General features: G+C 38.8%; 1 long non-coding RNA gene across 1 annotated transcript in view; it reads left to right on the forward strand.

Moving 5' to 3' along the window:
• Positions 1–1,377: 1,377 nt before the first annotated feature.
• The window catches only part of LOC113840341 (uncharacterized), a 56,237-nt gene continuing 33,721 nt past the window's right edge, over positions 1,378–23,893 (forward strand). Inside the window, exon 1 of the long non-coding RNA XR_011805839.1 lies at positions 1,378–1,510. This is a non-coding gene — a long non-coding RNA (uncharacterized lncRNA). The remainder of the gene's footprint in view (positions 1,511–23,893) is intronic.

Here is a 23,893-nt window from a genome sequence, read left to right on the forward strand (position 1 = left end):
GCCAAAATTCAGGGCCCTGCCAGGTTGTTTCTATAATGATCGAGAACAGGGAATATGAGGTAGTATACTAACCTATTTACAGAAAAACAAGGTTGAGGTTCTCTTTTCCTGAACATACTAAACACAGCAATAGGCACACTCTTCAGTCAGAAGCCCAATCCATCAATCTGGCAAGTTTTGTGTTCCAGAACTTGTATCCCTCTTTTCCAGTTCACGTTCACAATTATTTTGCATCCAATTTAGGCACATGCTATGACTTTTCTAAATGTTTTTACCATTAGAAGCTACTTGGACTTGGTGCTAAAGGTGAAAATCTGTCAGAAACAGTAAGTCCTGCCCTAGGCCAGAAGAAAAGTGGGAAATCATCTGCATTTCCTATATCTGCCTCACCATGCACCTCCAATGGGTGTGGATACAGTACATAGAGTGCTGGCAGCTGGACAGTGTGTGGTCTTCTACAGGGAAAAAATAAAAATAAATAAAATATCCTTAAACAACTTAAATGTCCTATCTCAGTCAGTGGTGGGACAGCAGAATAGTATAGAGAATGACAGCACTTGCTTTGCTCTATGCTGCCACTGCTTGGTTACAAACTACCATTGGTAGTAGATATATCAATTCAGCCTTAATTATGTGCCAGAGGACTTGGATGTCTGATTTGCAAAAGGAGTGCATGTCTGCAAAACAAACAGCAAATACAGTCTTGTATTACTTGCTGTATATGCATAAGGAAGGGAGTCATTTTCAAGCTTGGTCTCATGGAAGGACAAAGGATAAAAGGAACATGCTTCATGAGAAAGAAAAAATTCATTTATCAGAGCTGTCTTCATGTTGCTCACTTTAGTTTGTTTCCTGGAACTAGGTCTACCTCTCTTGAAGTCTATTTTTAATAGTTTAAATAACTTAAAGACTGAATGAAATCCATGTAGACCTTGACCCCCTCCTCCTTACAAGGGCTTTTTTTTTTTTCTCTTTCACCTCTTCTCTAAGAAGCTCAGAAACAAGGTATCTTGCACAGCAGCAACTGTGCAGTGTTTGCTCCACTGGAAAGAATGATACGAGGTTCCCTACAGAAACAGCCACTCTCAGCAACTGCTCCAGGTTTTTTAGCCTCATTTCTTGAGGAAACAAGGCTTATAAGAGACCACATAGTCCTCACACAAGCCTCTTTGTGAGCCAAGGATTTCCCTCTGTTTAGACTCTCAGTATCTTAGCATCTCACACAATGCAAATTTCAGTCAAACCTTTTCTCACACCGCAGACATTCCTACTATTTTTCTTTCATTTTCTGATGTCTAATAAGGGCTGAGCTAAAAGCATAACCTCAGCATGATTCACTTAAACGGTTAGTAAGCCAGTGCATACGGGAAACCAGGCTTTATTCATTCCACTGCTCACTGAAACACTTCCTTTTCCACCGAACAACTGTTCCAGTATCTCTGGCAGGGATTTGGCACTGCCTTCACGCCACCCTCGGACATGGTACCTGAATGTCCATCACAAACTGACTGTAGGTATTTCTTTCCTTGTATTTCCCAGGAAATATGACGTGCATGATCACTACCCTTTTTGCACAACTCTTTGATCCACCAGCATAGCTGGATAGCAGCACTTGTTCCTCTTTAAGCACTTGGGCTGGCAGAAAATGCAGTTTTTATTCAAGGCCTCTAAGGGGAACTTCTGGTCAGCCACACCTCAGCCAGCAGAGCTTGAAGAGTGTGCCCTAGAGGCTGTCATTAGGCATTGTGGGGCTATTATTGCAGAATTGTTAAAAGTATTAAGGGTGAAGGCATGTCTGTACTGGATATGGAGTTACTTTGCGCACAAAGTACTGAGGACTTGTTACCTTATATATAGAAGCATACTGGGGTCCTTTCTATGGAAAAAAAAACAATCACAGATTCTGAATTGTGGGAGAGTACACAAAAACTGCTGGCCAAACCTTAAATAAAATATATTTTTTTACAAAATGAGGGTTTTCCATCCTAATGCAGCCTACACAGACAAGTATACGTGTGCTTTATTTAACTATAAATTTTTGGCTAGATTGTTTCATCAGTAGTTCTAAGAGGCCTGACAGTGATATGCACCCATACAGCAGCAGCTTGAAGATTAGAAGACTGCCCTGCATTAGACAGCTCTAGATTCCTGTTTGCCAGACACCTATTTCATATGTTTACATTTCTGACCAACTTCTAACTTCTGGTAGCAATACATTTGCCTAGTACTTTTATGGTTCTTTTTCATCTTCAATCACTCTGCATACATTAATGAATGTAATCCCCTTAATCCTATTAATTAATCACTTCAGTACCTCTTGTTATTTCTGCTCCTCCCCTTACCCCCAAAATGTTAAGAAGAGTGACTGCTGCAGCATTAAGTCCACTAACAGAAATCAGCACGGACCTTATGGGCATGTGTGTAAAGCACTTGATTCTATTGCAGAAACATCAGGGTTTTGCAGAAAAGCAGTGGAAATTTACAGTACACTGAAAAGAAATTTGATAAGACTTTCCTACTGTTCAAAAAATAATGGAAGTTTTTCAGAACAGATCAACACTACAAAGGAGTTACGAGTTTAAAAAAGATCACTAAGAAAAACAGTGATAATAGTAAGTCGTAGTTCTAAAATGCTGATGATGATTAAAATTCAAATCCATGTGTATGTTCAAGAATTTCTTTAAAAAGACCACTATTGTATGTGCATCACCTTTTATACAAGAGTACGGTATGGAAAAACATTGCACTTTGAAGAAATAGATTAATTCTCTAACTTAAAATATGAAAAGTTTTCTTCAGAAATAATAAAGAACAAGTAGTTAAAAGAGATAAATAATTAGTTAATCGGGACAGGAAAAGTTCCACGTTTTTCTGAAATTCTAACTCAGTCAAAATGGATTGACGTGTTTAAAAGAAACAGAAGGTTTGATGTGGGAGACTTCTTTGAGGAGAAAAGGATTTTCAGAGAACTCATGTGCTTGTGGAGAAAATGAAACAAAGCTAATTCTAAAAAAAGTTTGAAAGCTGAGAAAAGAAACCTGACTATTCTAATAACATAAGTGCTGTTAGTGGGAATGTTAATTTTCTTTTGGTTATAAAATTTGTGTTTGGCTGGAAAAGGAAGTGGTTTAATTTTAAGGGCTGAATCCATCAAGAATATTTTCTGCAACTACACTCTCCCTGTAATTCTTTCTTGAACTCTCTCCCAAGTAATCTTCAGATGTGTGCATTGCATTCTAAGTCATTAAGGTTTTTTTTCCATCTTGTTTTGAATGGATCAAGGACCTGCTCCAATAGGCTACTGCAGTACTCCAAATCAGTGGTTCTCAAACTATTGTTTGCAGTCATCCACAGAGAGCTGGCTTGTCACATGGTGCTGGCTGTAACCTTGTAAACACAAATAAAAGAAACCAAAAAGATGTATTAAACACTTTCCCATGACACAGCCTCAGCAAATAAAACTGAAGTGACCATGCAGTACTATAAGAGAATTGGGAGTGTTCTTTGACAAATCTTGGATGCTGGATGTCATACTGTGCACTTCTAAAAATGTAGAAGCCTACCACTGCTTCTCTGGAATATCAGAGCTATTTACCATAGCCAAAACTGTTAATAGAATAAGAGTAAAGAGCAGTGAAACCAAAGAGAGGAAAACAAAATAAAAACAATAAACTTCAGGAAGGTTGGTTCCAGTAAACTCAGAGAAATGTCAGTTAAGAATTTATGGAAGGCAAGTTCATGGGGAAAAGAAGTTTAAAAGACCTGGCAATTCCTCAAAGAAATGGTATTAAGGCACAAGTACAAACTGGCCCAATGCAGAGGAAGGATGGAAAACGTAGAAAGAGACCAATCTGGCTAAGTCATGAGTTTGCTATTAGTCCCAAACACAGGAAGAGAGCATAGAGAAAGTGGAAATTAGGTTGGACTGCTAGGGACAAGTACTTTTAAGACAATACAAAAATCAGAAAGGCCAAGGTAAAAACAGCTGTAATTAGCAAAGAAGACCAACAGTAAAATGAAAAAGAAAAAGAAAAAAAAAAACAACAACAACAACAACAAAACATATAAGTAGTAATTACTTTAGTATTAATAAGAGGGGGAAGAACAGCAAACTTTGTTCCAAAGCAGATATGAAAAGTTACATGGCATCAGAATTCCCTAAAAAGATTATTTGTAAACAGGAAGCTAACACAAGTGAGAAACCATATGATACAAGCTTGAAATAAGGAAAGAAAAAGCTATATAATTTTTAAATATGATACAAATGAGACTAGTTTAAATAATTTTCCTACCAGTCTGATATTACAACTGATTTAGGAAAACGTCTGATGTAATCTCAGAGCATAAGCAGTACTCTGAGTACCTGTGAAAGAAAATGGATACAAGAAGACCCTACAAATTAAAAAAGCAATATGCAATTTTAAGAGGGGAGGAAGAAGAAAAGAATTGAATTTTCAATCACTGTAAAAATCACTTTGACAAATAAATGACTTTGTCAAGGATAAATTATGTCTTCTATGGTAAAGTAACATAACTAGTAACTGAGGCAACAACACACATCATGTTTCCAGACACTAAGGCTTTTGACAACTGTCCCATATGACACCCTCACAAACTGTTTAGGAAAGCTTTGTCATTGCTTTACTAATACAGAATGGGTGTATAATTTGTTGGAAAATCATACCCAGCAAGCACTTATTTTGATTTAGCTTCCAAAATGCAAAGAGTGCTATGATGTGAATGAAGCTCAACAACCATGCATAGAAGTACTGTATATAAGCTAGAGTAATGAACTAACTAAAATACTGAACTCGGAACTGCTGATTAAGGAGGGGTTGGGGTAAATCACAAGCTGATCGTGACCCAGAAATGGCTTGCTGTTACAGAAAAGCAAAGATCAGGTTAAGTCTTCACGGAATACAGATCATGAGATGAGTAAAGTAATCAGTCTAGTTTAATCGCCACTGATAAAACCACAGGGTATGCAGAACAGGGTACCCAGCTTGAGGCGCTGCCTTTCAAGAAAGACATACACCCACTGGGCAGACTCTAATAGAGCAATGGGATTATCAGATGTTTAGCCTTACATGACCCAAATAATAAAAATATAAGTCAAGAATATAGAAGATACTATGAGGAGAAGGATAATGTTCTTCATGCTATAGAATATTACGTACTGTAGCATGTTCTTCATGCTACAGCCATCAGATTGAGCAGTAGCATCTAATGTTGGGTGGACTCATTTTCCTATGTACCTATGCACTATAAATCCCAAATCTTAGAGACATGCCTATTATTACTATCAGGCATTAAAAAAATAGATAAAATTAAATGAAAAGAAGTGTTGGTGTGTTGCAGAAAAAAAATATGAAGCTGTGTTTATGTTTTCATTTTTGTAACAAAAATATACTGTACATCATTTATAACTCCATATTCAGCTCCAACTCAAAACTGTCATGTTACAGAGCCCAAACAAAATATAACACATATACAAATATTACTCAAAAAGCTTCATCTTCATATCCATCTAATACTTCTTGACTTTCCTTTCTAAGGCACGCATCATGCAAAACTTTATAACGCTCCTCTTCTGTTTTCCCTTCCCATTCCTCTACACCACACTGCACCCACCAAAAATGCCAGGTAGGCACCTGAAATAACCACCCTTGTGTTTCCCCACATACTTGGAAAGCTCTCTTGCAATATCTTTAAAGGAAACAAGTTTTCTTGGTGTCATTTTCTGGTGCTCTGCAAGATTCATTTTCATAATTAAACTTGTACAACTATAACAAAACTGAAAAACAGGAAAAATTCACAGCAGATCAACTATGAAAATCCTCTGGCTTAAATTTCACAGTGGACGGTAAATGTCTGTGATATAGAATCTTTGTGGTGATCTCAATTTACAGTTTTTTAGGTTTATCCACTGGCCCAAAACACTGAATTCTCAGGTTTCATACAAATATAAAGCACTTTACAATACGAGCTGCTTTTAAAACCTAATTTTCTTTAGTGCTTCTCAAGTTGTTTTATAAGGCACTAAAATTAATCCAAAAAACACCTAGTAAATTACATGATCTATGTAAAACAAAACATAGTTTCCAGGAAACTATAGGGCTGTCTGGGAAACTATGGACCTTTTAGTTTGACCTCAGTGCCAGGGAAGCTCATGGAGCAGATTATCTTGAGCGTCATCATGCAGCACTTGCAGGGCAACCAGGCCCAGTTAGCACAGGTTAATGAAAAGCAGGTCCTACTTGATGAACCCGATCTTCTTCTGTGACAAAGTGACACGCTGGGTGGATGAGGGAAAGGCTGAGGATGTGGTCTACCTTGTCCTCAGTAAGGCTTTTGACACCATTTTCCCACAGCATTCTCCTCAAGAAACTGGCTGCTCATGGCTTGGACCGGCGAATGCTTCATTGGGTTAGAAACTGGCTGGATAGCCGGGCCCAAAGAGTCGTGGTGAATGGAGTCAAATCCAGTTGGAGGCTGGTCACTAGTGGTGTCCCCCAGGCATCAGTACTGAGGCCAGTCCTCTTTAATATCTTTATCGATGATCTGGATGAGGGGATTGAGTGCATCCTCACCAAGTTAGGTGCGTGTGTCGATCTGCTCGAGGGTAGGAAGGCTCTGCAGGAGGATCTGGATAGGCTGCACCGATGGCTGAGGCCAACTGCATGAAGTTCAACAAGGCCAAGTGCCAGGTCCTACACCTGGGGCACAACAACCCCAAGCAGAGCTACAGGCTGATACAGGAGATGAGTGGTTGGAAAGCTGCCAGGCAGAGAAGGACCTGGGAGTATTGGTGGATAGTCAGCTGAATATGAGCCAGCAGTGTGCTCAGGTGGCCAAGAAGGCCAACAGCATCCTGGCTTAACAGTGTGGCCAGCAGGTCTAGAGAAGTGATTGTCCCCCTGTACTCGGCTCTGGTGAGGCCGCACCTCAAGTACTGTGTTCAGTTTTGGGCCCCTTGCTACAAGATGGACATGGAGGTGCTTGAGAGAGTCCAGAGAAGGGTGACGAAGCTGGCGAGAGGTCTGGAGAACAAGTCTTATGAGAAGCAGCTGAGGGAGCTGGGATTGTTCATCCTGGAGAAGAGGATGCTCAGGGGTGACCTTAATGCACTCTACAGGTATCTTAAAGGAGGCTGTAGTGAGGTGGGGGTTGGTCCATTCTCCCACTTGTCTGGTGACAGGATGAGGGGGAATGGGCTAAAGTTGCACCAAGGGAGGTTTAGGTTGGGTATTATGAAGAACTTCTTTACCCAAAGGGTTGTGAGGCATTGGAATGGGTTGACCAGGGAAGTGGTTGAGTCACCATCCTTGGAGGTCTTTCAAAGATGTTTAGATGTAGAGCTTAGGGATATGGTTTAGTGGAGGACTTGTTAGTGTTAGGTCAGAGGTTGGACTTGGTGATCTTGGAGGTTTCTTCCAACCTAGATGATTCTGTGATTCACATCTTAATGTTGAAGGCCGAATGCCCTTCCCTATCTCACTGTGCAAATTCCATTGAATCCAGTGTTAGGAATAATGGTTTCTTCCGTTTTGTTTTGTTTTGTTTTGTTTTGTTTTGTTTTATTTTATTTTATTTATTTTTCCCTATGAGACTGAAAAACAAATCCAGGTCCAAGAGACTACACAGTTCCAACCATGGGAGCTCAATTACTTCTTTAGTTTTCAAAATAGCTATTCTGATGAAGATATAGTCATTGATATACACTGAATGCACAGAAAGAATTTTAAGAAACTGAGATTCATTACTGCTTCAATTACTATTGTAATAAATGTTTCATATTTCATTATGGCACCAAGAAATTTAATTTAGAATAACTCATATTGTGTTTTACCTGCTCAGACTAACAACTCCTTTAAATGCCAGTCCTAGAATCTGAAACTGATTTGGAAACTGGTCAGAAGAGATCACTTTCTAAAAGTTACTCATTTGTTGTCTTTCTGAAAACTGTTATTCTCAGATCTCTTCTGCTACTACATTTTGAAGGATTACTTAAAAGACATTAGGGATTTGAAATATTATATCAACTATTACTTTTTCTTCTGACACTAGTGGGTAGTCAAAATTTAGCGCCTCGTACTAGGAGTGCAAGAGCACACATAGAGGTCCAGGAGCATGAAAAGAGGTCTGTTTATTTCATGAGTGTGTATTCTTGTGTTCTTGTCGAGGACAAGGGTCCTTAAATACTTGCAGACAATGCCTAAATGACAAGTAAATAGTTTATGCAGTAATTCTGTATTCAGAAATCAATCATGAGATCCTCTTTAACATTGTGAGATCAAACATGGAAGAATAAGGAAATTTCCTCTGCAATCTTAGCTTTTACAAGTTCACAGTATTTTCATGCAGGATGTCCTTGCAGATATCTTGCTGTAACAAATGGCATGTTCCTAAACCAGAACAGCTGTGGTTTTGAGTTTTTCTGATATGATGTGAGGAAAAGGTATTTACTTCTAGTGTCATTTTGGAAACATGTAAGCTGACACTCCCACAAGAAACTCTGGCCCAAGACACTTAAAACTGAGGAAAAGAAGATGTTACAAAGTTTTAACAGAAATGTGAGAAGCCTTTGTTGATAACAATTGTATAACATACACAAAGAGGCAGGCATATATATATAAACATACACAACTTTCCAAATTGGCAATAACTGTAGAGAAAGTCCATGCCGACAGTTACAACAGTGGTAAAATAAACAGAAGTATAATTTGTATTTTTAAAAAATATTTGTAAAGTATCCTTAACATAAACTTATTCTGTAGATAACATTCAGACAACTTGATTTTTGTGGTGATGTTTACATTCTGGCTGGATATGATATAATCTTTTTTTTTTTCTAATTTAGAGCAGTGGTACATTTATGATGCAGCAATCTGCTTAATACAGAGTTGAGGTTTTTTTGTTTGTTTTTTTTTTTGTTTGTTTGTTTGTTTTTTTGTGAGGGGTTGTATATGCTTTTCTTCCTCATTTCCTTTCCTTGTGTATTTCCTTTCTCACACAGAGTGATGTTCTCTTATGGTAAAATGCTTACAAGTACCCTCAAAATGCTGCATCTTTCATCTAATTGGAAAGTTTATACTCTCTCCCTTGTTTTGGGCGTCTCTAATTTGCACATGACAGTTACTGTATATGCTCAATTGTTTTTTTAAGAACTGCATTCTCCAGTTGCCTAAGAAAATGGGAAAATCACATACCTGCTACTAAGCAGATCCTAAAAAAATATGATCTTGTTCTCCTCCAGACATGAGAAAAGGCTGTAGCCACTTCTAGTCAACAGTAATTGAAGAGAATAGCAGTGCTCATTTGAAGTTTAATCTAGGAGGATCACTGTAACAGCACCAGTTGCAGTGTGTTGGTAGTGTTTCTGTCCTCAGAGTGACCCTGTCTCCCTATTCCTTGTCTCGGCATCAATGCAAGCAGTCCCCTGAGGAATGACACTCCCTGAGCCACCTTCAGGAGGCTAGAAGGATTAAATAATAGATGTAAGATTTATTTACAGGTAACTGGGATGCTATAATATTACCTTTCTGTGCTACATGGTTCAAAAGGTCTTACAAAATGCCAGACAACAAGGCTGGCAATGAAAGGAGGTAATTTAAGTAATTTATCTAAAAAGGAAAGAAATAGCTTTTGATTATTTTTTTTTTCTTTAGAAGTTGAATTACAGTTCCTGTGAAGTCAACTGCTTTAATGAGACTAGCTATTCATTCTGTTAAGGTAACTGCTTGCTTATAAAGGTAGATCTGGTGTGCATTTACAGATTTAACAAGTACAATAGAAGTTCATATTCTACTAGTTAGAACTTCCCCGCTTCTTTTGGTGAATGAGTACACACACTTTTAGATCATAAGGGTGACTTTACTCACTAAGCACATTTCTGAGGAAAAGAAACACTTTATCAACAGAATTCTTGTATAGTGTATATTGCTTCAACTGTACTCGGAATGCTGCAACAGGCAGGGCAAGTATGAGCTGAAAAGAACCTATTGCCGGCAGCAGGCACATCTTCCTGTTCTTCCCATATTCCTGGCTTTCTTTTATGACCACAGCTGGAGACAAGAGTCTGGCATTTGATCAACACCTTTGTTGTGACCCAGAATGGTCACTCATGCTCTGATGTGGTGATTGATACTGTTCAGGAACAAAGAATGGTCGAAGTGATTGGGTGCAGTTTGGCGGACATGAAACTGCACTGTGGTGTGTTGGCCTTGATTCAGATCAGATGCTGGATGCTGCGTTACCTCTGTAACTTACACTAATTCCCACTCTTGGTCTGTAAAAACATAGGATATATTTGGGAGGTTTAAGTCAATTCATGACACCAACACAGGAACAATCAGGGGTCCAGACAATGGTTGCCTCCTCTGTAAGTCCAAGTGTCAAATATAACTTGCTATGGGAATGAAGCCTGTCAGCACAACTCAGAAATAAAAAGTCTGCAGTACACTGAGAAGTGTTGACTGGTCATATCTGCTGCTTGCTTTGTCAATTTTTGCAACATACTTTTGCTACACAACTGAACAAGGCAGAAGAGCTATAATTAAAGAAGGGAGAATTAAAAATCAATCCTAAGTAAGAAGATGTGGAAAGCTCTCACATAAATAGCTGACATGCCCACCTTTTTCTAAAGAGACTTTCTTGATCCATCCACCTACATACTTAATGGAATGAAACTGAGATGCGTGTTTATAAACACAAAGTTATCTGAAACAACATCCTAAGCAGTGTCTGCATCAAAGGTGTTCAACAGAGATAAATTAATGAGCACAACACTGGAAACAGAAGACTGTGAGGCTTTAGAAAGATAAGTATTGTAGAAGGAATACAGACACATTGCCTGGATTACTGTTTAGGAGAATATTTTCTAGTGCAAAGGGAGCATAGTGCTCCATCTCCTGATTAAAATGCCTAAAACTTCCAGTCTGCTTGCAGTAAGAGGAAATATCTGAAGGGCCCTACAGAAGCACAGATCCCCGGTCTTTCTTTGTCTTGCATCATTAGTGTGAGACTTTCATCATTTGTCTGAATGATGTTTTGAATTGCTTTTATTGCAAGCATTTGCTGCCTCCAAGAGTCGTCAGCTCAGTTCCCATGGTGCTGTGTACTTTCTTAAAAGATGTTTCATACATACAGTATCACATGCTTCTCTGGTTGCTATGGTAATGAGAGTACTTGTCTTTTACAAAACTGTAGAGTGAAAAACAGAGATATAAAACATGGCTAAACATCATAGTTTTAAGTTTATTTCTGAGGGGGTTTTGGCTAATTCAGTAACTTATATTTCAGCTGACTTCCTTTCTGTTTAATCACATGAAACTAAAGTAACATAATGAAAATAATGCCTGTACCTGGACAACAGAAGTTCTGCATATTCAATTTGTGCCATTGAAAAATGCATCAGCAACAGTACAATATACTAATCCCATTACTTTCTCTATGAGTGTTTTCACAATGAACAATGGCAATGTGGCTACTTTGCACCCAAAGACAGAACAGAAAGCTCTGTTCTGAAAGCACTGAAATACTATATTGAAAACCAAATGCCTGATCCAGTCTCATGTAAACACAGACCTACCATGGCTCTTACCAAATGTTAATAATTTACAGAGAGAACCAACTAGGATATTTTTGGAAAAATGCAAGTATGAAAGGCAGCAAAGGAAACAATGATCCTGGACAGTAACAAAACAAATGTATGAACTGAAATTAACAATCCAAGATCTACTTAGGGAAACAAAAGCTAATCTCCTGTGGAAGTGATTCAGCACATCACACACATTCATTATTATAGATCTCATATGAAATCACATTGAAACACATGTAAGCATAATTTGATATACACGAAGTAGAGCAGCACATATGTAGGGAAGACAGGAATGAGAAAAAGTGTCAAAACAGTCAAATTTGGTAAAAGATAGGAAATAAGTTATGACTGTACAAGGAGAGATATGGCTAAAAAAGGCTATCAGCCACATTTGTCTAAACAGCACAATAAACCCTTTCTCCTCTCTTGGAAACATTTTTTTTCATCTCTTAAACTTCTAGAAATGTTTTTAATTATCTGGAAATATACGGCCTTATACTTCGCACTGTCACAATCCTATTACTCAGGTCTCAAGGCCATTCAAAAGTTTCTGTAGGATTTTCATTAACATCCCATGCCTTCCAAACTCTCACAGTGAATATAGGCATTATAGAGAATCTTGCCTTTAGTTTATGGTCTTAAATTATTATTTAAAGGAGAAAAGAAAACGTATGAGAAACTAGATGAAAACTAAGACCACAGAGTCTATATGAACTAACTGGTGTCATACAGCAAGTCTGTGAGTGAGCCATGATCTCAGATCACCAGTGTGTCATGACAATACCTAAATTGCGGGGCAGTGCTGTATAATTGAGAGTAATGCTAAATCATCTAGACACTAACACCATAATATTAATGACAATGACAAACTTTGTATTTATTTTTTCTACCTTCTACCTCAATTACACCACTGGTCACAATTTTCTTTCTAATAAGCAAACATAAAATAACGTATAATGGGCCCATGTGAACTGCATGAGGTTCAACAAGTCCAAGTGTAAGGTGCTGCACCTGGGTTGGGACGACCCCAGACATGAGCATAGCCTGGGAGAAGAACCCACTGAGAGCAGCCCTGAAGAGAAGGACTTGGGGGCTCTGGTGGACAAAAAGCTCGACATGAGCCAGCAGTGTGTGCCTGCAGCCCAGAAGGCCAACTGCGTCCTGGGCTGCAGCAACAGAGGGGTGGGCAGCAGGTGGAGGGAGGGGATTGTGCCCCTCTGCTCTGCCCTTGTGAGGCCCCACCGGGAGTGCTGCATCCTGGCCTGGGGCCCCCAGCACAAGAAGGATGTGGGGCTGTTAGAGCGGGTCCAGAGGAGGGACATGGAGATGATCAGAGGGCTGAAGCACCTCTCGTGTGAAGACAGGCTGAGAGAGCTGGGGATGTTCAGCCTATGGAAGAGAAGGCTCCAGGGAGACCTCATTGTGGGCTTTCAATACTTAAAGGTGTCTTATAAAAAGGATGGAGAAGGACTCTTTACTCAGATAGGTAATGACAGGACAAGGATGAGTGGTCATGAAATAAAAGAGGATAGATTTGGACTAGATATTAGGAGGAAATTCTTCACTGTAAAAATAGTGAGGTACTGACACAGGCTGCCTAGAGAGGCAGTGGATGTCCCATCCCTTGAGATGCTCAAGACCAGGTTGGATGGGGCCTTTGCCAACATGATCTAGTGGGTGGCATCCCTGCCTATGGCAGGAGGGTTGGAGTTAAACAATCTCTAAAGTCCTGTCCAACCTGTGCCATTGTATGTTTCTACAATAATAAACATGTAAGTTTTTTCTCTCATTCTTTAGGTATCACAAAATATTTTTTCTGCTTATTCAATGAATAACGGGAATGTTTCTCATTTAGTAGTAGTCCTGGAACTTAGTACATGTTATTTAAATCCTGTTTGGCAACAAAGAATACAACTTCCTTGTGAGACTTTTGCTGGTATTTATGTGTACATTATCTGAGTTGTTCATGTATGTTAACGAGATCTTAAAACATTTGTGAAACAAAGGGGGAGGTATGCTTAACAATGCCGTGAGGGACCAAGACCAAGTTACCAGACATTGTTGAGAGAAGAACGGTCAAACACAGAAAACCTGGACATGAACATTCCTCAGTGCAGTATTTTCCCCTTCTGTACTCTCCATACTGCATTATGGTAAAGGATGGTAATTAGATGTTACTCTTTTTGCCTACTCAAACTACCACAAATTGAATGGGGTAATCTTTTGTTCTCCCCTCTTATGTTTCTCTGTGTTTTGACTTACTGTTGCTAAGAATGCAGAATAAAAGCAAGAAGGAAGTAAATTCACCCTTTTTAACGCCCACTTTATCATTACCAGAAAAATTCCTCACTATATACCAGTGAAACCCCATTGCCTTTTCAGGCCTTATCATGTCTTTTTGTTCAAGGCAAATACATCCTGCTTTCATACTAAACCTTGTCAGATTTCCCTCCTCTGGCCTGCAGCCTGTGCTGCCATCCTTACCCGTACCTTTGATCAGCCATATTTAGACACGCACCTACTCACTCCCACACAGAGTGCAGTCCGTGAAATGCATTGAACTGCCACCAAATGGGAGACTTCCACAATGCCTGCCCTTTATGCTCATCCTGGGCTACATCTTCCTCCCATTTACTTCACATTGGAATTGGCACTTGGATCGCTTGAACAGTCACTTTAGTCTGCTAATGTTAAGCCACACTCAGTAGAAAAAGCTGGTTAGGTTTGTGCTGAATGCGGAGCATTGAGGCAGCTAAGGCAGTGTCAAGGCAAGGGATAGGATGTGTCTAATGCAAGAGGGGGAGAGTGGAGAGGCAGGAAGGGAGTGGGAACTATAGGGTGTTATAGAGACAATTTCTGTCTCAGATTGCTCATTTTCCTAAGGAACTGCAGCCTAAATCTTGCTTGTACCTGTTTACTTCAGCAATTTTTCAGTCTCAGTTCTAATCAGTTCCCTGCCCATAATGCTTCCCCCCCTCCAAATTCACTGTTCTGCACCCCTTGGCCGTCTGCCCTGGCAAGCTAACGCTCAGCTCCCCTTACTGCCCCTATTTTAACTCATTTTAACCTCTGCATGCCAGCCAGGTGTCCTCTGCCCTTGCGCCGCCTGCACATCTAAGTGCAGGAGAGGCCCTGCTGCTCTGGGCGTTTGCAGACCTGCCACTGAGCTGGCCCACTAGCAGCTGGAAGTAACTATGCCAAAGAGAGGTTTTGTGCCTGGGCTGTGCAGCATGCACAGCTGTGTTTTCAGAGTGACGTGCACAGGCTGGCCAGGATGAAGAACTGAGAGAAGCTGTCTCCATCAATCTTCAGATTAAGGTGCTGAACTCCTAACAAGTCTTGGAACATGTTCCAAGTGAGATAATTCAAAGTGCAACTTGGCTATGTGTGGGTGGAACTCCACAGGAATAGCTATAAGCGCACTCTGCCAAACTACAAATACCATAGTAAAGAGCTGGTATGGCTTTTCAAAGAGAAGGTTGATAGATATCTTTTTTTTTTTTTTTTTTTTTTTTTTTTTTTTTTTTTTTTGAAAGTGAAAAGGCTTCTTACATCTGCATGGAAACATTACACCCAAAGAACATTCCTCCAAGTATCCAGTTTATGACAGACATTCCATCTGAAAAAATAAGTAAAAGCTTAATAAAGTTATAAACAATTGAAGATAAATTCTTATTAAAAATGCCAGCCAGCATTCATAGAAGAAAGTGCTAACAGCCCTACCTGTAATTATTGTTACATTACTACTACAGGGTTGTGTGTTTTCCTACAAGTTTATACAAGTTACAACCTATGTCCTGCAAATTCAAGGAAATGTGTCTCAGAATTACCTCATAGGAGAAAAGTAACCCCACATTAATTCCTTTAGGCTGAGCATTTAGAAGCACAAAGAAAAAAAACAGTAATGTTTTATGAAAAAGTCAAATTTACAGAAGTCAGAATTATCAGCCTTCACAAAGGGACAATACGTCAATGTGGACAAACAGGGAGATGTAAATTTTACATGCCTGAAATGCAAGGACAAGAACCTTAGAGAATGGACATGTAAACTGATGACATTATTCCTAAAGGAAAGTGAACTAGAAATACCATATTAATTGCTTTGACTGATGTAGTGGGCTGTAGTGTATATACTCAAAATCCTTGTTTGACTGCAGAAGAAAACTAGCTTAAAAAAGTTTACATAGCATACTGAGACAGCAATAATTTTACATTTAGACTTCCTTAAAAGCAGACCTTTCTCCAATTTTCCTCCAATAGCTGACCTTCCATATGATATGGAAAACCAGTCTAGCTATGTGAGAGGTTACCTTTCCTTTTCTTTGTCATTAATAAAATTTGTTCATCCCTATATATTGAGTTTACAGAAGCTAAGAGTGGCATGGAGTCTAGATATCAATGACAATATTTTTTGTATTTGCATAAACAGAGGATTCCACAGACTGATCTGTAATACTTTCAATTACAACACTGGAAGCAAAGTAAGGTAAGGATAATATTGACTGATTTTGAAAATCTTAGCCAAATTGTTTTTATTCATGATTTTTTATTTTTTTTTCCTTCACTAGCTTCACTTTCTTTACACCAGCACGGCAAAGGTAAATCTGTGGAACAGGGTAGACAACTTCTGTTCACTGGACAAAGAGAAAAGAGACCATTTTGGACAGATCAAAATGATTTTTTGACAGAAATAAAATGTTACTCCTTGCTTTCAGTTTTTTGTTTTGTTTTGTTTTGTTTTTTGTTTGTTTGTTTTTTGTTTGTTTGGTTGGTTGGTTGTTTTTTTTCCCCCTAAGTTTAGAAGGGTGAGTGTTTAAAAACAATAAAAGAAATATGGAATATGCTCCTAGGAATCAGTATATACATATTATTTTTTTTCAATAAACCTGAAATTCTTTGCTGAGCTGGACACACCTCACCTGAAATTACTTTTTCAGATAACTACCTATTTTCTGGTTTTTGTTTTTTTTTTTTTTTTATCCCCCCAACTATCAATTTTTTTACTTACATTTTAAGTCTCATTTAAACTGGTTGATTGTGATTATTTGGCAATTTACAGACTTAGACAAATTATATTTGGAAAAATGTTAGAGTAATTTTGTTTTTCACAGCTTTGAGCACTTTCTCCACCTCTAAAAAGTGATAAATGCAGTAGATAAAGTTTAAAAGCACTAAACAAAACAATAAAATCTGTTAGAACTTCTGTTACTTTCATTACCATGGTTCTGCGTATCTCTAAGAAATTAATGTTGAAGATAAAAAAGATCGTAGAATCACAGAATGGCTTGGGTTGGAAGGGACATTTAAGACCAACTTGTTGCAAGCCCCCTGACACAGGCAGGGATGCCACCATCAGGTTGCCCAGGGCCTCATCCAACCTGGTCTTGAGCACCTCAAGGGATGGGACATCCACTGCCTCTCTAGGCAGCCTGTGTCAGTACCTCACTATTTTTACAGTGAAGAATTTCCTCCTAATATCTAGTCCAAATCTATCCTCTTTTATTTCGTGACCACTCATCCTTGTCCTGTCATTACCTATCTGAGTAAAGAGTCCTTCTCCATCCTTTTTATAAGACCCCTTTAAGTATTGAAAGCCCACAATGAGGTCTCCCTGGAGCCTTCTCTTCCATAGGCTGAACATCCCCAGCTCTCTCAGCCTGTCTTCATCAGAGAAGTGCTCCAGCCCTCTGATCATCCTTGTGGCACTCCTCTGGACCCACCACATCCTTCTTGTGCTGGGAGCCCCAGCCCAGGACGCAGCACTCCCGGTGGGGCCTCAAAAGGGCAGAGCAGAGGGGCACAATCCCCTCCCTCCACCTGCTGCCCACCCCTCTGTTGCTGCAGCCCAGGACACAGTTGGCCTTCTGGGCTGCAGGCACACACTGCTGGCTCGTGTCGAGCTTTTTGTCCACCAGAGCCCCCAAGTCCTTCTCTTCAGGGCTGCTGTCACTGGGTTCTTCTCCCAGGCTATGCTCATGTCTGGGGTCACCCCAACCCAGGTGCAATAGTAAAAGTATCAATTCTTTTTTTTTCCTTTCTTGTGAAACTGAGAGAAGTATTCCTGTGCACTACACATTCTCTATTAAAAGAGAAAATATTATTATCTACTGTGGTCAGAATAAACACTGTACAGTTTCTTTTGAATTCCTATTGAAAATAAAAACCATGATGGAATGAGATACTTCTCCTAGTTATCTTTTCTCTCTCTCTCTTTTTTTTTTTTGTTTTCTTTAAACAGAACTTATTAAAAGTCTGCAATTATTTGAGTACAATAAGATCAAACTGTGACAACCAATTTCTTGCTCACAATTCTGTCTTTCTAGGTAGCATACGGAAAACAAGCTCTTACACTTTCTGCTTGCTTTTATCACCCTATGTGTATGCATGTCCTTGTTTTCCATTTCTGTCATCACTCTGCTCTTCCAATGCTTTCAATACACACACACCCTTGCTCCCACCTGTTCTCTTGGGTCTTTTGAGCTTGCTCACATCACTGCTCTGAGAAGGCCTGTGGCCTGCAGCACCTTCACTGCAGGAACCAGTCTCCTGAGGTCACCGTCACTGCCAATCTGGGTCTTCTGAGCTTGATTTCAGCTAGCCAGGTCTGCACCTTTAGAAGCAAGGAGCCCAACTAGTTTTCAGTCACGTGCTGCTCCCTGCATGCAAGAATTTAAATAAATAAATAAATAAATAAATAACAAAACAAAACAAAAAACACAACCTGACAGATCTAGTAAGAAATAAACAAGCAGATAACAGAGCCACTGTTACTTGTAGAAAGATGGTTATGTTACCAGCTTTTATTATTCAAAACTTTCTGGCAAACTTTCCTAATTGGGGTAGCTAGTTATTCACAGATGAAGCCAAATCATTTCCAAGTTTGTATTTGGATGATGTCTCACAGTTTCAGCTATCAGTCAGATAACAATAAATTTGTTTCCATACTTAGCCTGAGAGGGTGGTTGCTAGCATACCTATCAATTTGAGGGAAGCCTGAAGCTTCCTAGATTAAAGATAAGAGTTGTTAGCAACTACTGGGCATCTAGTATACCTTTTTAAATCTATTTATCTTTTTTTTTTCACTAATGAATTAGATGCAAATTTCCACCTTCATATATGACTGTGTTGGAAAGGACAGGAATCACATGAAATACCCAACAGAGACGCAAAGCCACGCTGATCTAAGTAACTAAGTTGTTTTCCTGGCAAAAGAACTTGCTGTCAGAGAAGGTAACGTAGCTGGACATAGAGCACTTTGATAGAAAGTTAACGACCACTGAAACAAAAGCATTAGTTGGTTTAATCTGTTTGAGCCCAAACTGTCGTTTGTGACTACTGGCATCATGGACACGAAGTGGGCTCAGATACTACAGCGCATTTATTTAGTCACAGGCGTGCTGAACGTTAACAACTGCCACAAATTGCCCATTCTGCAGCTGCCATGGCACAGCCTGGGAGTGAAGGTGGGCAGGTCAGCATAATGGTTTCTCGCATCTCATCCCTGTCCTTCCGCAGGGCACAGGCGATCCAGCAGAGAAGTCCAGAAAGGCCACCACAGCCATCCTAGCCAGCTGGGCACGGAGCTACAGGACCCCCTGCCGCCATTTCACTCCTCAGGTGCTAAGGAAGCTTTTCAGAGCCTAATCAAGTCCCCCAGCAACTGCATGGTGCAGGAAGAATGCCCGGTTCTGATTAGATCAAATTCCCGTGGTGACTCTTGATTGGCTGCTGTCACGCCCAGCGCCTGCCCATCTGGAAGGTTCCTGGCATGGTGGCGACGTCGTGGCCATAGACAATGTAGTTACGCAGGAGGGATTTGAGGGCAACAGACAAAAAACAAACAAACAAACAAAAAACACTTTATACAACCCCAAACCATTCCAAAATTCCACGTGGATCTGTAGGAAGGGTTCCTCCAATGTGAGGGGACAGGTCTCCATGAGGCTTGTAGGAAGATTAACAAAGTGCTACCACAAGCCTCCTGATCCGCTTCCGAGCTGCTCTTTGTGGAGACAGTTTTCTTCTTGACAAACTGCTAACAGAAGATCACTTCTCTAGAGAAAAATGTGTTAGTGCAAATACATGCAAATACAAGCTCCTGTTATAATACCTTAAAATTAGACATGACACGAATTGGAGAACCCTTTGCTTAAGTTTTCCATGTTTAATGCAGAACTATTCTTGCAGTCTGGATGATTCCTTTAAGAGCAAGAAAAGAAAACAAGTATATTTTATATACATTTATTTTATCTTTTACAGAGAAAGCAGGGTTTTCCAGTCTAGGCTAATCTGCCTGCTTCTGGATTTCTTAGCAATATCTCCAAAAGCAAATCACATGCCTGACACCTATCTTGGCACCAAAATCAATGTGGTGTCCCACATCTGGCTAGCAGCACATTTTTGTTCACAGACTCCATTCAGGAGTGCAGACCTGCTCTGGCAAGGAGGATTTCTGTTACCTTAGCAAATTACTGCCTCACGTTGGACTCACAGCAACTGCCAGCAGAGTTTCAAGGTGTTTTGCAAGTAGTTCAGTGATACTCATCACAATTTTAAAAACAGAATAAATATATTAAGGCCTGCAGCATATCATTGATGAGATGGCCTGAGATGATGATGCTGTTACACTTGTGAAATAATCAATATTTGGCATTTAATATACATTACTAAGTCTTACTTTCAGCTTAGAAAATATACAAACTGTATGAATGCTTTTAGATTGCTATATTGCTGTGTAATTTATGAAAACCTCACACAGAAAGCTACAAAATCAAGGGTAATAAATGGCGATTCCTTCCTTAGGAAGGTTAACAGAAAACTCTAAGACTAAGATTCAAAGCCAGACACTGTACTTCCTGTCTTTTAGATCTTCTAACATGTAAATGGACCATTACAAAGAGGATTAACTATTAGAATTGTGTGACTGAAGTCCAACATTCAACCCTGTTCTTTATTCACCGCCAGAGTAGACCAGGTGTCCAGAATCCTAATGCTCATCTTTTCAGTTTAGGTTTGTATGATCTGCATACTAAGCACAAGTCACCATTGTTTTCTGGCTTTAATTTATTGGTGGCCTTAACAACTGGCTATTTTGCTGCTAATTGTACTTTAAATTGCTGGTGCAAAATCAAACAGCAATTGGGACTCTAAGCACGCACTTTCATGAAGTACAGTTATTTTTAAAAATAAACTATTTAGTTTAGTTCCCAACTGCTTATTTTTTACAGAGAATTAGATTTATACTCAGAACATTTGGGCTTTCTCACAGAAATTTTTCTTTTGGTGTTTTTATTATGTTAATGGCTTAAGCTTATTTTCTCTAAGGTTTAGAAGACATACTAGAAATGGGATGGTGGGATGATAGTGCAAGAAAGTGGTTTCAAAAGTTGCAATAAGTGAATCAAAGGCATATCGATGATGTCTTTAAAATAGGAATCCCATGGCTTTTGAGATTCTGCCCTCTTATCATTTCTTACAAAAACATGCTGAAATATTCTGACAAATTCCATTCTGAAAAATCTGTCTTACCTCCCAAAAGTCACCACATGGCTTCAATTTGTTGTTTAAAATATATCTGTCTTAATGGCTGTGGGTCGCAGCTGAGGGCTGGCAGTGAATGAAGAGTCCACTATAACTGACTGGATCTGGATGTTACTCTGGTATAGTCTAGCATTTATCTTCTAATTAATTGGCACTTGTAAGAAGTGAATTTAATGTATGTAGCTCACCAAATGTTTTGGGATCTGTCTTTCTGAATGTCACCATGGAATAATAATACCTAGCTTGTCTCTATGGAGCACAGAAAATTAGACAGATCTAGAAAGAAATGTCTCTTATTAGCTTGTTTATTGTAGATGAAAAAAAAAAAAAAAACTCTCAGAGTGTAAATGACATATCATGGGTTACATTTGGTACCTCTTGCAGAGCTGGAGACAGCTTCTCAGCCTCTCATCTATCCCGTGCTTCAATAACAAGACCATCGTTCTTCAGTAAGAATTTCTCTGGGTGTGCAGTTGCCCATGACAAAAGTATCATTTCTTATGTTACAGGACTGAAAGGTCAGAAAAAAATGCAAGAACTGTGGCAGCCATACAGTTAACTCGTGTTTATGTGTGAGTAGTTATCTGGGATGCTTAACATTCAACCATGCACAGCAAGTTTAAGTTCTTCTCTTCTCAGAACATCAAAAAATTGTGTTTCCATCCTGTGAAATACAGTCCTAAAACTCTTCATGTTGCCAGCCACAGAATAGCCTCTGATGCTCCTAAAAGCACTTAGGTTCATTAAAGCTTCTTATCTATATACATATATAGATAAACATAAAATTTAATTCTGAGAAAAATAATGCTGAAGCAAAATTGTATCTCAAGTTAACATTGTAAAAGTTAAATTCCAGTTGTAAATGTAACTTTTAAATGTTACAAAATACCTTAGAATAATATTTTCATGGAATTCTTAAAAGAATTAAACTTGGCTTGAAGTCTGTAAAAATTTGACATGATAGGCAGTAAATTTTCAGTTCTGTGGGTAATATGTAAACTCAAGAATACCCAGATTTTTAACTTCAAAATCTTCCCCAAACACATTGGAATCTGTGTAATTTATCTGAAACAACTCACCCACTGCTGAAATTAAGACCCTGCTCCTTAGCTCCCAGACCCTTGAAGAGGCTGGGAGTAGTTATTTCATAATATGCAGCAACAAAATGAAGGGTGGGATAAAATTTTAGGGTTACCTCAAGAGATAGTACCAGGATGATTTATTTATTTATTTATTTATTTATTTATTTTTGTACTTTTTTTTTTTATCCTTGACAAAGACAAAATAGGTAATAAGCCTAATGTTAACAGTGCTTTAAATAGTTTCATGATTCAGATGCACACAATGGATTGATTTCATATTGCAGTCCAGTACCAGCAGCTGCTATTGTGCAGTGAGACATCAGTAAGACATCAGAGACATCAGTGAGATATCAGAAACACTAGTGAGACAACATGTAAGATAACACTTTGCACAGAGAAAATATTACAAGCTGAAATACTGGTGTAGCAACAGCAGCAACAATCTTTTTCAAGCAATGGCACACAAAATTGAACCTACCATAATAATTTGAGAGATCTGCTTAAAGACTGAGAGGGTTTGGTTAGTCTGTGTAACGCTTAAAGCGTTTTTTCCAGTGACGAAGGGCTGAGCAGCTGTAAAGTGATACTTTAACCTGTGTTATCAGATAATCCGTGTTGTCCTTTAAAGAAAAAAAAAAGTTATTGTTCTTGCTGGTAATTCACTTTCAAAGCAAGAGGAATAAAGCATTAGTATTTACAAACTGACAAAAAAAAAAAAAAAAAAAAAAAAAGCAAATATTGAAACTTTATTGAGCTTTCAGATTTTAAGATTCTTGGTTATTTGATACTGTCATGTGATAGAGGCTTGGCACAGCTCTAGTTTGTGCACGGTTATTCTTTTGTTGTTATCTACAGCTGAATTTAATTGTATTTGAAACACCTATCTGTATTTCTTTCCCATATGTTTGAAGTGTATTGTGTGTAAATAGATGTGAGAGAAAAAAAAAAAAAAAAAAAAAAAGAAAGAAAAAAGCCTGGAACAGGGATACAGTCATTCAACCAGCTAAGACTGAAAGACATATTTATTATATGAGTGCTTCATTGTGAAGGTCATATCCATATATCATATGTATACAAAGTCTGTCAAGAATTGTGCATTTCGTTAGTCTGTTCAACAGATTTGTAAGAAAATGTTACATTGTTACTCAGTCTGCAAATATACATATTTGTATTTAGACAGTGTTTACCACTTTCTCTGTTCTGTGTTCCTTACTTTCACTCTGAAAAACTTAAGAGGTACCTCAGCTGAAGTTTGGATTACTTGTTAATAATTCATGTGCATAAACTATGTGGAAGAGATTTCTGCCTCTGTAATCTGAAATAATCCACATTTATGTGTCCCTTCTTATAAGAACAGAACTAAATACTTTTCAGAGATTTGTGAGCTGAGATGAGAAGACTTTTCCTTTTCGTTTAACAGAAGAATAAGACACAGAAGGACCATTTTCAAAACTGTCCCAAGCCACTGTCAATGGCTCATTTTTCAGAAAACTCACTTGAAATATTTATAGTGAGAACATGTTGCTGAGCCTATGCCACACTGCTTTGTTTGAAGGGCAACTGTAGACATGCAGTCCTTTTGAAAATCAAAAACCAAGTGTCTTAAATGATGGGTATTGCATATTGACAAATGTATACAAGGGATGGTACTTTTGAAAATTTTGAGCTGTAT

Source organism: Anas platyrhynchos, chromosome Z (assembly GCF_047663525.1).
Source record: "Anas platyrhynchos isolate ZD024472 breed Pekin duck chromosome Z, IASCAAS_PekinDuck_T2T, whole genome shotgun sequence".
Classification (NCBI taxonomy): domain Eukaryota; kingdom Metazoa; phylum Chordata; class Aves; order Anseriformes; family Anatidae; genus Anas; species Anas platyrhynchos.